Here is a 13,018-nt window from a genome sequence, read left to right on the forward strand (position 1 = left end):
CACTTCTTTACGTAGAGAGTGGCGGGGGTGGGATGTCAGGGCCTGACGATTCTTCTTTACGCAGAGAGTGGCGGGGATGGGATGTCAGGGCCTGAAGATACTGCTTTTCGCAGAGAGCGGAGGAGGTGGGTTACGACAGTGCTTTCCACTGAGAGTGGTGGGGGTGGGATTTCATGGCCATAAGACACTGCTTTATGCAGAGAGTTGAGGGATTGATGTCAGGGCCATACGACAGTGCTCCAGTCAGGCTTCTGCTTGAATTTGTACTCCTCCTCTCTCTCCCTACCTCTACCTCTCCCTCTCTCTACCTCTCTCCCTACCTCTCCCTTTTCCCCTCCCTACCTCTCTCCCTACCTCTATTTCAATTCAAGGTGCTTTATTAGCATGACCGATGGGTACAATCAGTGTTGCCAAAGCAAATAAAAATAATAAAATTAACAAGGAACAAAACAAGAAATAGAAGTAAAATAAAATCTACAGACATGTTACAGACATTTACAACAAAGACATATTATAAAATATTGACATATACTGTAGGCGGCTGGAGCATTATTGGGAGACAGACTCACTGTTCCTCAGGCTGTGACAGGAGATCACACACTGGGCTGCCAGATCAACTGAGTTCCCTCCTCCCTCTCCCAGTAGGATTGGGACCTGTTGTGGTTTTGGCAGGTGTGGGAACTCTGGGATTAGATTTCTGAATTTCGGGAAGAATGTTTCTCTAATCCCAGAGTATCTGTCACAGTGCAGTAGGAAGTGCACCTCTGTCTCTATTTCTTCCCGCTGGCAGTGGGAGCACAGCCTGTGCTCTCTGGGCAGCCAGGTCTGCCTGTGTCGCCCAGTTTCTATGGCCAGGTTGTGGTCACTGAGCCTGTACTTCGTCAGGGTCTGTTTCTGTTTGTTATTTTTTATTTTGGTCAAATATTCAGCTAGTGTGTATTGTCTGTTTAAGGTTCTGTAGCATTCCAGTTTATGTTGTGTTTGTGTGTGTCCCAGTGTGTGAGATATTGCTGTTTGATCTGTGCTGTGATGTGGTTGAGTCTGGGTTGTGGTGCTCTACCTCACCCTCTCTGTGGGGCCAGCAGGGGGTGCTCACCCTGTGGTCTGTGTGGGTCCTAATGCACCAGTATAGTGACGGGGGACACGATCTGGCCCACCAGCGACGAGCAGGTTACCAGATCTAGACAACGGGGGCAACTCTTAGTCGTATGAGCTTAGTCACACATCGCAGCGATTAAAAAAACAAAATAAACGTATTATGTCTGTTACTAACAACTTTTTTTTCCTACATTGAAAGTCTCTTTCCCGGGTGATTTTCTAGCGTGACTGGGGCTCTTCATTTCTCCTCGGTGTCTCATCGCGGGCGGATTTGAAACAGACTACAGAACCTGCCGCTGCAGTGCTCTCGGTTAGGGGGTCTCATCCTGCATCACCTATCTTCCACAGGAGGGACGGAGCTGGATTTCTGTCTGGAAAATAAACTCCAGAGTGAGAGAGAGAGAGAGCAGAGAGGGGTAGGGAGAGGTAGAGAGAGGTACAGCGGTAGAGAGGTAGAGAGAGGGAGAGAGGTGGAGGGCGAGGGAGAGGGAGAGAGGTGGAGAGAGAGGGGGTTAGGGAGAGAGGGAGAGGTAGAGAGAGGGAGAGGTAGAGGTAGGGAGAGAGGTAGGGAGGGGAAAAGGGAGATGTAGAGAGAGGGAGAGAGAGGGAGCAGGAGTACAAATTCAAGAAGGAGAAAATCCAAAACACAACACAGGCGTCGGCATGCGTGGGCTACAAAAGGAACAAGTAAAATGTTTCTTCCAGGCTGAAAAGAGAAGGAAGGAAAACACACCGTTGCGGCGCTACGACACGAAGACGCCGAGCCAGTTGAGCACAGCAAACCCAACCTGTTCTCACAAATTGCTTGTGCTTCAGGCGAAATAAAAGCTGCTGAGCTAAATCAGGAAGCGGTAATTATTAGGACTGCTCACTGTTCCTCAGCCTGGGACAGGAGATCACACTGTATTATTATTATTGAGAGACAGGCTCACTGTCTGTTCCTCAGGCTGGGACAGGAGATCACACACTGTATTATTATTACTGAGAGACAGGCTCACTTTCTGTTCCCCAGACTGGAACAGGAGATCACACACTGTATTATTATTATTGAGAGACAGGCTCACTGTGTCTTCGTTTGGGCTCGGACAGTAGATCACACACTGTATTATTATTACTGAGAGAGAGGCTCACTGTCTGTTCCTCAGGCTGGGATAGGAGATCACACACTGTATTATTATTATTGAGAGTCTGGCTCACTGTTCCCGAGGCTGGGACAGGAGATCCCACACTGTATCATTATTATTTAGAGACAGACTCACTGTCTTTTCCTCAGTCTGGGACAGGAGGTCACACACTGTATTATACTTATTGAGAGACAGACTCACTGTCTTTTTCTCAGTCTGGGACAGGTGGTCACACACTATATTATTACTGAGAGACAGGTTCACTGTCTGTACCTCAGGCTGGGACAGTAGATCACACTGTATTATTATTATTAATATTATTGAGAGTCTGGCTCACTGTTCGCCAGGCTGGGACAGGAGATCCCACACTGTATTATTATTATTGAGAGACAGGCTCACTGTTTGTTCCTCAGGCTGGGACAGGAGATCCCACACTGAATTATTATTATTGAGAGACAGGCTTACTCTCTGTTCCTCAAGCTGAGACAGGACATCACATACTGTATTCTTATTATTGAGAGACAGTCTCACTGTCTGTTCCCCAGGCTGGGACAGGAGATAACATTGTATTATTATTGAGAGACAAACTCACTGTCTGTTCCTCAGGCTGGGACAGTAGATCACACTGTATTATTATTATTGAGAGTCTGGCTCACTGTTCCCCAGGCTGGGACAGGAGATCCCACACTGTATTATTATTATTATTATTATTATTATTATTATTATTATTATTATTATTATTATTATTATTATTATTATTATTATTGAGAGTCTGGCTCACTGTTTCCCAGGCTGGGACAGGAGATCCAACACTGTAGTATTATTATTGAGAGACAGGCTCAGTGTTCCTCAGGCTGGGACAGGAGATTATACTGTATTATTATTATTGAGAGACAAGCTCACTGTTCCTCATGCTGGGACAGGAGATCACACTGTATTATTATTATTGACAGATGAACTCACTGTTCCTCAGGTTGGGACAGCAGATCACACTATTATTATTGCTTAGAGTCTGGCTTACTGTTCCCCAAGCTGGGACAGGAGGTCACGCACTGTATTATTATTATTGAGATAAAGGCTCACTGTCTGTTCCTCAGGCTGGGAACGTAGATCACACTGTATTATTATTATTGAGAGTCTGGCTCACTGTTCCCCAGGCTGGGACAGGAAATCACAAACTGTATTATTATTATTGAGAGACAGGCTCACTGTCTCTTCCTCAGGCTGGGACAGGAGTTCACACACTGTATTATTATTATCTTTGAGAGACAGGCTCACTGTCTGTTCCTCAGGCTGGGACAGGAGATCACACACTGTATTATTATTATTATTGAGAGACAAGCTCACTGTTCCTCAGGCTGGGACAGGAGATGACACACTGTATTATTATTATTGAGAGACAGGCTCACTGTCTGTTCCTCAGGCTGGGACAGGAGATCACATAGTTTATTCATATTATTGTTGAGAGACATGCTCACTGTCTGTTCCTCAGGCTGGGACAGTAGATCACACTGTATTATAATTATTGAGAGTCTGACTCACTGTATCCCAGGCTGGGACAGGAGATCACACACTGTATTATTATAATTGAGTATCTGGCTCACTTTTCCCCAGGCTGTGACAGGAGGTCACACACTGTATTATTATTATTGAGAGACAGGCTCGCTGTCTGTTCCTCAGGCTAGTACAGGAGATTACGCACTGTATTATTATTATTGAGATAAAGGCTCACTGTCTGTTCCTCAGGCTGGGACAGTAGATCACACTGTACTATTATTATTGAGAGTCTGGCTCACTGTTCCCCAGGCTGGGACAGGAAATCACAAACTGTATTATTATTATTGAAAGACAGGCTCATTGCCTGTTCCTCAGGCTGGGACAAGAGGTCACACACTGTATTATTATTATCTTTGAGAGACAGGCTCACTGTCTGTTCCTCAGGCTGGGACAGGAGATCACACACTGTATTATTATTATAGAGAGACAGGCTCACGGTTCCTCAGGCTGGGACAGGAGATCACACTGTATTATTATTATTATTATTGAGAGACAAGCTCACTGTTCCTCAGGCTGGGACAGGACATCACACTGTATTATTATTATTGACAGATAAACTCACTGTTCCTCAGGCTGGGACAGTAGATCACACTGTATTATTATTATTGAGAGTCTGGCTCACTGTTCCTCAGGCTAGTACAGGAGATCACGCACTGTATTATTATTATTGAGATACTGGCTCACTGTGTGTTCCTCAGGCTGGGACAGTAGATCACACTGTATTATAATTATTGAGAGTCTGACTCACTTTTTCCTAGGCTGGGACAGGAGATCACACACTGTATTATTATTATTGAGTATCTGGCTCACTGTTCCCCAGGCTGGGACAGGAAATCACACACTGTTTTATTATTATTGAGAGACAGGCTCACTGTCTGTTCCTCAGGCTGGGGCAGGAAATCACACAGTGATGCTCTCACGAGGCACCAGTTCTGTAGGGGTTTGGGCATTTACTGGGACAATTATTTTTGTGGCAGTAAATCACAAAATTGATTTTTTTAATGGTCTTAGAATCCAACCATGCGATATAACTCAAACAACGCACACACAGGTACTAATACACGAGGATACATTTATTAATATATAGAATATGCGTGTAAACCTAACAGATCTTATCGTAAGGGTTATCAGAATACAAAAGATATAAATTCATTCAGTTACAAAGAGTTACACATATCAAGAGGACATAAGTTTCGTATATCATTCATTTAGACCGTTTCGTAATTGAACTTGTTTACAACTTCTACATTAGATACTCAAAACAAGTACATAACCCTTAGGAATTAAATTGATATTAACTGGTTGGGAGCAGTAACGCAATGAGGTTGAATACTCACTGCCGGTGGACTTGTGTTCTAACCGTTTCCGTAGTTGGGAGAGCGTTAGACTGAAGATCTAAAGATCCCGGGTTTCGGCATTTTGTTTCATCGCGCCCTTTGTTCCTCTCTCCAGCGCCCCCTGCCTAAAGTGACGCTTCCCTTTCTCAGCCCGAAACGCAAGCGAGACACCAGCAGCGGTCCCTGCAGGTTTCCGTAGTGTAGCGGTTTTCACGTTCGCTTCCCAGGCGAAAGATCCCTGGTTTGAAACCAGACGGAAACAGCCTCGTTTTGCACGCTCCTGTACTTCACAGAGGTCTTGAGCGACCGGTCATTTGTTCCCAATGTATTTCCGGTGCCTTCATGTACTCTTGTACCAAACGCACGTTCCTTCTGTACGCGGAGCCGATCATTTGCAATTGAGCTGTGCAGACAGACCAGGACGAGCTCTGTCGGCTCAAAAGCAGAGCAGGACCTGCAAGAACAACAGAAAGATTAGCATCCATCAGGGGCCTCTTAGTGAGCCCAAGATCTCATCAAGAATCGGCTCCAGCAACAGGGCTGGGCGCATTGTTCCATTCTCCGACCACTCTCGGTGTAAACAAGTCCCTCCTGGTCTCTGCTTGGATTGCACTTTCCTGCGTTTGCTTTGGTGTAACTGGCTTCCCCTGCATGGGCGAATGTGAAGAAGATCCTTAGTAAGTCATTGAAGAAAACCGAGAAGAGGTCGGAGTGGCCTCTGTCGTTCATCACCGATCAAGTCAGGCAGTACTCCTCTGTAAAGCGCCGTTCGTTCATTTCAGCATTTTGCGTCTGAACGGGAAACACAAACGACCAACTCAGAATGACTTGCTTTTGACGCTTTTCAAAGCGTTCTTTGTGCACAAAGACTGCACCGCCTAGCAGATACAAATGGGTTGTACAACTTCGAACTAGCAAATGCAAGAGGGCTAAACCCCCTCTCTTTTAGCCCAGGTTCGATCTGTCTCCCAGAATCACCAGGGCGCACACACACACACACCCGTGCGCCCTGGTGATTCTGGGAGACAGATCAATCGTTGAAGTGCTCTGCTTCATTTCTAAGGGCAACTTAAGATTCACTCCTACCCCGTGAAAAGAAAAGACAGCGTCCGCAGCAACAACAGCTCAAGTCTCTGCACAGGGGCTAAGCAGCCCCCATCTCCTCTGCTCTGCGGCTCCTGCGGAGCGGAGTCCTGCCTGGAGCTGTGTTTGCAGGCGGCGGCTCCCCGCGCTCTGTCTGTGCATCGTGTCCAAGAGGTCCTGGGAGGAAGAGAGAGCCCTCCCACTCGGGGGCTTTTCCACAGTCTGTGTGAGGAGGGGCGGGTGTGTCCAGTAGCTTATTGAGCATGTTGTGTATCTTAATAAAGAGCCTTTCTTACATGATTTAGACTATTTTATTAACTACACAAATCACGCTCTCACACCATATGTTCCCGCCTTCTACTCTCTCGTTCTGTTGTCTTGCGATGTCTATTCACTATACTACATCCCTTCCCTACCATACAATTGTAACAATTTTATATCAACACACAGTAAACGGTTATTAACTTTTACAACAAAATGTATATAAACCCTTTCATTTCTATTCAATACATTCATCTTTTTTTACAACAATTTCTATGCGTACCAACTCAAATTTTAGTTCAATTTCTACTTAAGTCACTTCTAAATATCACCTCATTTCTAGCAGTCTAAGCAACATCTACATAGATAACACAAACAAAATAGGGCAATTTAACATTTGGAGAGCTATGCAAGTCCTGTATTTTTAAATGTCTCTGTAATGAGCCGGTTTCCTGATAACCCTGCCACTAATGGCTGTTACGTTACTTCTGGGTAAAGTTACTGGCTCTCCTACGGATGTACTCTCCACTGTCTGAGGACTCGGCACTTCCTGCACGTCAGAAAGTCCTGTATTCTCAGCATTTTCTGTTTCTGCAGATTCAAAATCAAGATCCAATGGAGGAGCGTGTCAAAGATGTTTTACATTTCTCATTATTTTTGAGCCATCTTCCACATTCACTAACTCAAAAGAGTTACAAGAGGTGTTTCTCAATAACACATAGCGAGTGTCTTTGAACTTGGCATCCAATTTACCGGTGTCTAGGCCAGCCACAAACACTACGTCACCGACCTTGAAGTTATGATCCGTGTCTGGTCTGCATATAATTTCATTTTGTGTGCATACTCCTCATGATGTCTATGGATATCTTTTGTCTTTTGAATGTCCCTTGACTCTTCTTCTTTCTTCTCCACGTTTGGTAGTTTAGTCCGGATATCACGCCCAAAGATAAGATTAGCTGGGGTTTCTCCAGATGCCCTGTGTGGTGTTGATCTATAAGTCAGCAGAATCTTAGGGAGTTCCTCTCTCTCTTTTTTCCTTCTGTCACAGCTGCTCTTAAGGCCTTTTTCAGGTATCTGTGAAATCTTTCAATTTTGCCATTACATCTTGGATAGTAAGGTGATGCACGGATGTGTTTAATTCCACAATTAGTCAGAAATGATTCAAACAACTGTCCTATGAATTGCCTGCCATTATCTGTTACTACCTCTAGTGGATAACCAAATCGTGCAAAGATGTTCATCAACTCTCTAATAACTGTGGCTGAAGATATGTCTGATACAACAACCGCCTCAGGTTAAGAAGTATAATAGTCTATGACAGTCAATATGTATTCATTCTGAATGGGGCCTACCAGGGCAATGCCCAGTTTTGTCCAAGGCCTTGGTGGTAATTCAAGTGGTTGGAGAAGTTGATCCTCCTGCAATGGCTGATTCAACACACAAGTGGAACAATTCCTGATTAGTCTTTCAACATCACTGTCCATGTTGGGCCAGTAAAAGTTGCTTCTCAGGTACTGTTTTTTACAAACTACACCGTGATGTGTCTCATGTGCTATTTTCAGTGCTTGTCTGATTTTTGTTTTCGGTAACACAATCCTCTGTCCTCTTAAAAGCAGTCCATCATATGTAGATAACTCCAACCTACACCTGTGGTATGGCTGCAGTTCGTCTGGAATTGGATTAGGCCATTGTCCTTTTTCCACTATGGACATCAACAATTTCAATGTGTCATCTTCGTTTGTTGCTTGTTTAAGTTCCTCAAGTGTCAGTGCATGCAGTTCATAAGTGCTGATTGAAAGCACTCTATCAACATAGGTGTCTTCATAACCAGTGTCTTCTGTGTCTGGTAAAGGAAGACGTGACAATGAGTCTGCGACATTGGTTTTCCCTACTATGTGTTCAATTTTGTAATCATAAGGCCATAATCTCAATCCAAGTCTTTGTATCCTGGGTGGTAACAATGTTGCCTTTTTGGGATTGAACATATAAATGAGGGGTTTATGATCCATATGAAGTGTGAACTTGCCTCCCCATAAATATGTCCTAAAATGTTCCACTGCCCAAACACAACCCAAGGCTTCACGCTCTATTTGTGAGTAATGCATTTCTGTTGGGGTAAGTGAGCGACTTGCATATGCCACTGGTTTGTTCTGTCCATCTTCTTGTCTTTGTAGCAATACTGCTCCAAGTCCTACAGGATTCGCGTCACTGATCACTACTGTTGACGCATCTAGTTTGAAGTATGCCAGACATGGTTCAGTTACAAGTGCTCTTTTCAACTCAGCAATGGCTTTCTCAGTTTCCGATGTCCATTCTCACTTCTGTCCTTTCCTCGTTAGTTTTCTAAGGGTTCTGATATATCTGCATAATTAGGAATTAATTTAATCAAAAATCCACAAGTGCCTAAGAACAAGTGCAGAAGCGCAACATTCTCAGGTCTCGGTGCACTGCAAACAGCTCTCACCTTTTTCGGGTCTGGTTTTATTCCTTCTGCATCGACCAAATGTCCCAGTATCTCGATCTCTTTTAGGCCAAAGATGCACTTATCTTTATTTAAAGTAAAGCCTCTGTCTTGGAATCTTTGGAATACTTGCCTGAGCCTCTGTTCAAGTTGTTCTTCATTTTCCGCATGTACTACAACATCATCCATATACCATACAACACCTGGCATTTCACACAACATCGAGTCCATAGCCTTCTGATAGGCCTCTGGGGCACTAGACAAGCCATAAGGAACTACTCTGAAATGGTAACAACCCCTGTGTGTGGTGAAGGTAGCAAGGTGTCTTGATGCCAGGGCCAACTCAACTTGCCAGAATCCTTTTCGAACATCTAACTTTGCAAAAACTTTGGCTCCTTGCACTGCTTGCAATATGCTGTCAACCGTTGGTACTAGATGTCTCTCTCTGATTACTGCTTTATTCACTTCTCACAGATCCACACACAGTCTCACATCATTGGTGTCTTTTTAGGTATTATCAGAATATTTTAGATCCATCTGCACCTTGATTCACTTCTTCAATAATTCCATCATCCAGGATTTTATCTAACTCCTGATTAACAGCTTCTATCACTGGACAGGGTACTCGTCTCAGACTTTGAGCTACTGGCAAAACTTTCTCATCTACTGTAACCTTGATCTGTCCTAAACCTTTAAAGAGTGACTCATATTCCTGTGCTAACTGCTGAAACCTCTCTGAGGACTGGTCAACCACATTGACAGTGTCTCCTACATTCAGAATCTTCAGATCAAAACATGCTTTTCTTCCCAACAACTGTTCTACATGTCCTTCAGTTCCATAGGCTTTGTCCTTTATAACATTTTCCTACCATTTCAGCTGTGCCTCAAAGTAGCCAACACACTGAAGTGGACTAATTTGTGCATAGGCATAGCATTTCTTATTAGTCTGCTTAAGTTTAGTTCTGTGTGCAAACACTTTCTTGAAACGTTCTATTCCAATGAGGTTTCTTCCACTTCCTGTATCTATCACCATTTTTATCTCTTGGCCATTTATTTGAACAGTTTCTTTACCTTCAGGGTCAATGGAATAAACAAATTAATCTGAGTCTGAAGAAGGTTCTTGAACTGCGCTCACTGGTTTATCCGTTTTTTTAAGCTTTGTCCCTTCCTTATTTGTATTAACTTTCTTTTCTTTTTGGAAACTGATTTTCTTTCTAAACACTCTGGTGCATAATGACCTGTTTTCTTACAGTGTAGACATTTTGTTACTTCTGCTTCGCATTCATCTGCTTTGTGCGTTGGTAGTCCGCACCTCTAATGTCAGTTATGTAATGTCAGCCATCCCCTATTCTTCTATGTCTGTAACTTGACTGCGTCCTGCTGCTCAGCTTTTGTTTCTAAAGTTTGAGAGAGCAACCCGTTCAATGTTTCTTTTGACGTAAACATGACTCTCTCTAGCTTTGTCACTGTGGTTAGAAAGCATTTTTTTGATTCTGCTTGAGCTGCTTCATAAATTCTAGCAACTGTAAGAGCTCTTTCTAAAGTCGATCTCTTAACATGTCAGCTTCCAATCCTTCAAAGTCACATGATTTGGCCAGTTCTCTTGGTGCATTTACAAAAGCATCAACAGACTCGTCCTGAGACTGAGATCTTGTCACAACCGCCAGCCAGCCCAGATAAACTAACCAGTGCCAGCAGCAGTTTGAAAATAACAATTGAGTCTTCTCTTAGAGAGCTCTACCTCGCCTTTCTTTATACCTCGCTTACTATACTTCTCCTGGTTTCTGAACTATCCTTTTGGCCCTTGACCTTGAACCTTGCCTACTGATTTGGATTGTAATATTCTTGTAGCGGCGAGGCTTATTAATAAGGCAGAATTAAGTGTTTCTGAGCTTTCCCAAATGAGGCCCCATTTCTCTGTTCATCTCTGTGGTGCAGCCACAGAGAAACTATTCATGCAGGCTGATTTAAGGTTCCTTTGATAAAGGACAGCTCCCAAAGGGGGATGCACTTAGCTAAGCCTGCCTATCATGATCAATGGTCATCTATTGGCGCCTATCTGTCTAGGGAGTGCCAGATGGACATCTGGACTGCATTACTAAGTGTCAGGAGTAAGTGACTCATATCTCACCTTGATCAACTAATCAGGGACTGGTAGGGCCGAGTAACCCACGTGGGACTCTGATGCCCATGGAACTTTCAGCCAATGAATGAGCTGAAGTTCCTCCAGGTAAAAACAGGCAACACAGAGAGCCTGGGAGATTCAGAGGGGGATTCTGTGAGAATTCTGTGGACTTTTCTAAAGGGAATTCAAAAGAGAAATCCAGGGCAGGACGGCCCAGGAGCAGAAGGCTCCCAAGGGCAGGACATTCTCACAGCGCGCCTCCTGACCATCCTGAGACTCAGCCCGGACAACCACGGAACGGCCAGTGTGCCAGAACTTTCCTTTGTTCTAAGAGTCTAGAGCGGAGGTTGCAAGAGAGTAACCAGAGGATCCACCCAAGGTTAGCACCAGCAGCAGGCCTCGTCTTCCTGACTTGCTGGGACCCACAGTCCAACACTAACTAGCCGGTCAGTGAGCATCTGCAGTGCACCGTCGCAAGCCGCACAGCACAGCCTGGCACCGAGCCAGAGAGCGCGGATTGGACAGCAACAGCCTGCAACTGTTTCTTTGTGCCCGCAGGAGATCTGAATCCCCAGAGATTGGATGAGTATTCAACTTCAATGCATTACTGCTTGAGAATTCAATTGTTATCCCAACCAGTTGATATCAATTTAATTCCTAAGAGTTATATACTTGTTTTGAGTATCTAATGTAGAAGTTATAACCAAGTTCATTTATGAAACAGTCTTAATGAATGATATACTGAACGTATGTCCTCTTGATATATGTAACTCTTTGTAACTGACTGAATACATACCTTTTGTATTCCGATAACCCTCTCGGTAAGATCTGTTAGTTTTACATGCATATTCTATGTATTAATAAATGTATCCTCGTGTATTAGTACCTGTGTGTGTGCGTTGTTTGAGTTATGTCGCATGGTTGGATTCTAAAGCCATCAAAAGAATCAATTTTGTGATTTACTGCTACAATTAATAATTGTCACAGTAAATGCCCAAACCCTACAGAACTGGTGCCTTCAGAGAGCCACTACCATTACATTTTGGCTATGGCAACATTACATTCTCTTCGGATCTCCTGGATTTTGAACTACCTTTCGACCACGATCTCGCCTGACGTTTTGGATTGTACGCCTGTTTTGATATCTACCTGGTCCTGCGTCTGCATACGATCTGCATACCTATTCGTGGGGGATTCCTTACAGATCCTTGTCTAAATTTATGCTATTCCAAAACCACATTTCTCTGCAGTGTAAAGTAAGCATCTAAGGCAGCTACAGTCTGTTCATATGTACCTTTTTCTCCACAGAGGTTGGCGAAAATCCACTGCACAGGATTACAGTGCAGTAAGGTAGCATGATTCACGGCATCTGGAGCTCCTATAGATCCACTGGCTATTTAAAAAAATCTGTACGCCTCCATCCATATCTTGTATTCCGTATTCAAATCCGGAGCTCAAGGTTCAGTGGAAGCAGTGGAGAAAGCTGGGCATGAGCAAGGTTCTTGGCGTGGCTGCCTTATCTTCCATGGCGCAGCTAAACCAACAGTCCGAAAATTCAAAAGTGTGGTTCCACCAGCAAGAGAACTAGAATCTGCAGTGTTCTGCTTGCTTTGAGTTCGTCAAGCACTCGTTTCTCGTCGCCATAAATGTTGTGTATCTTAATAAAGAACCATTCTCATATTCTTTTGACTGTTTTATTAACTACACAAATCACACCCTTATGCAATATTCCCACTTTCCACTCTCTCTTTCTGTTGTCTTATGATGTTTACTCATTATATTTCACAGAAGATGTTCATCATGAGACTCAATACATTCCTGTGTTTTCTTCGTGCGTGGACGAGTGAATATTTGAGGTGCAAATGTCAAAAATCAAAATCCTCTGCTATTAATGTCGCTTTTTTTCATAGTTTCTTGAAACTTAAGGATTAAAATTAAGGTAAACATGCCAAAATACCAAAATACATCTGTA

The sequence above is a fragment of the Lepisosteus oculatus genome, chromosome 14 (genome assembly GCF_040954835.1).
Source record: "Lepisosteus oculatus isolate fLepOcu1 chromosome 14, fLepOcu1.hap2, whole genome shotgun sequence".
In the NCBI taxonomy this organism is placed as follows: domain Eukaryota; kingdom Metazoa; phylum Chordata; class Actinopteri; order Semionotiformes; family Lepisosteidae; genus Lepisosteus; species Lepisosteus oculatus.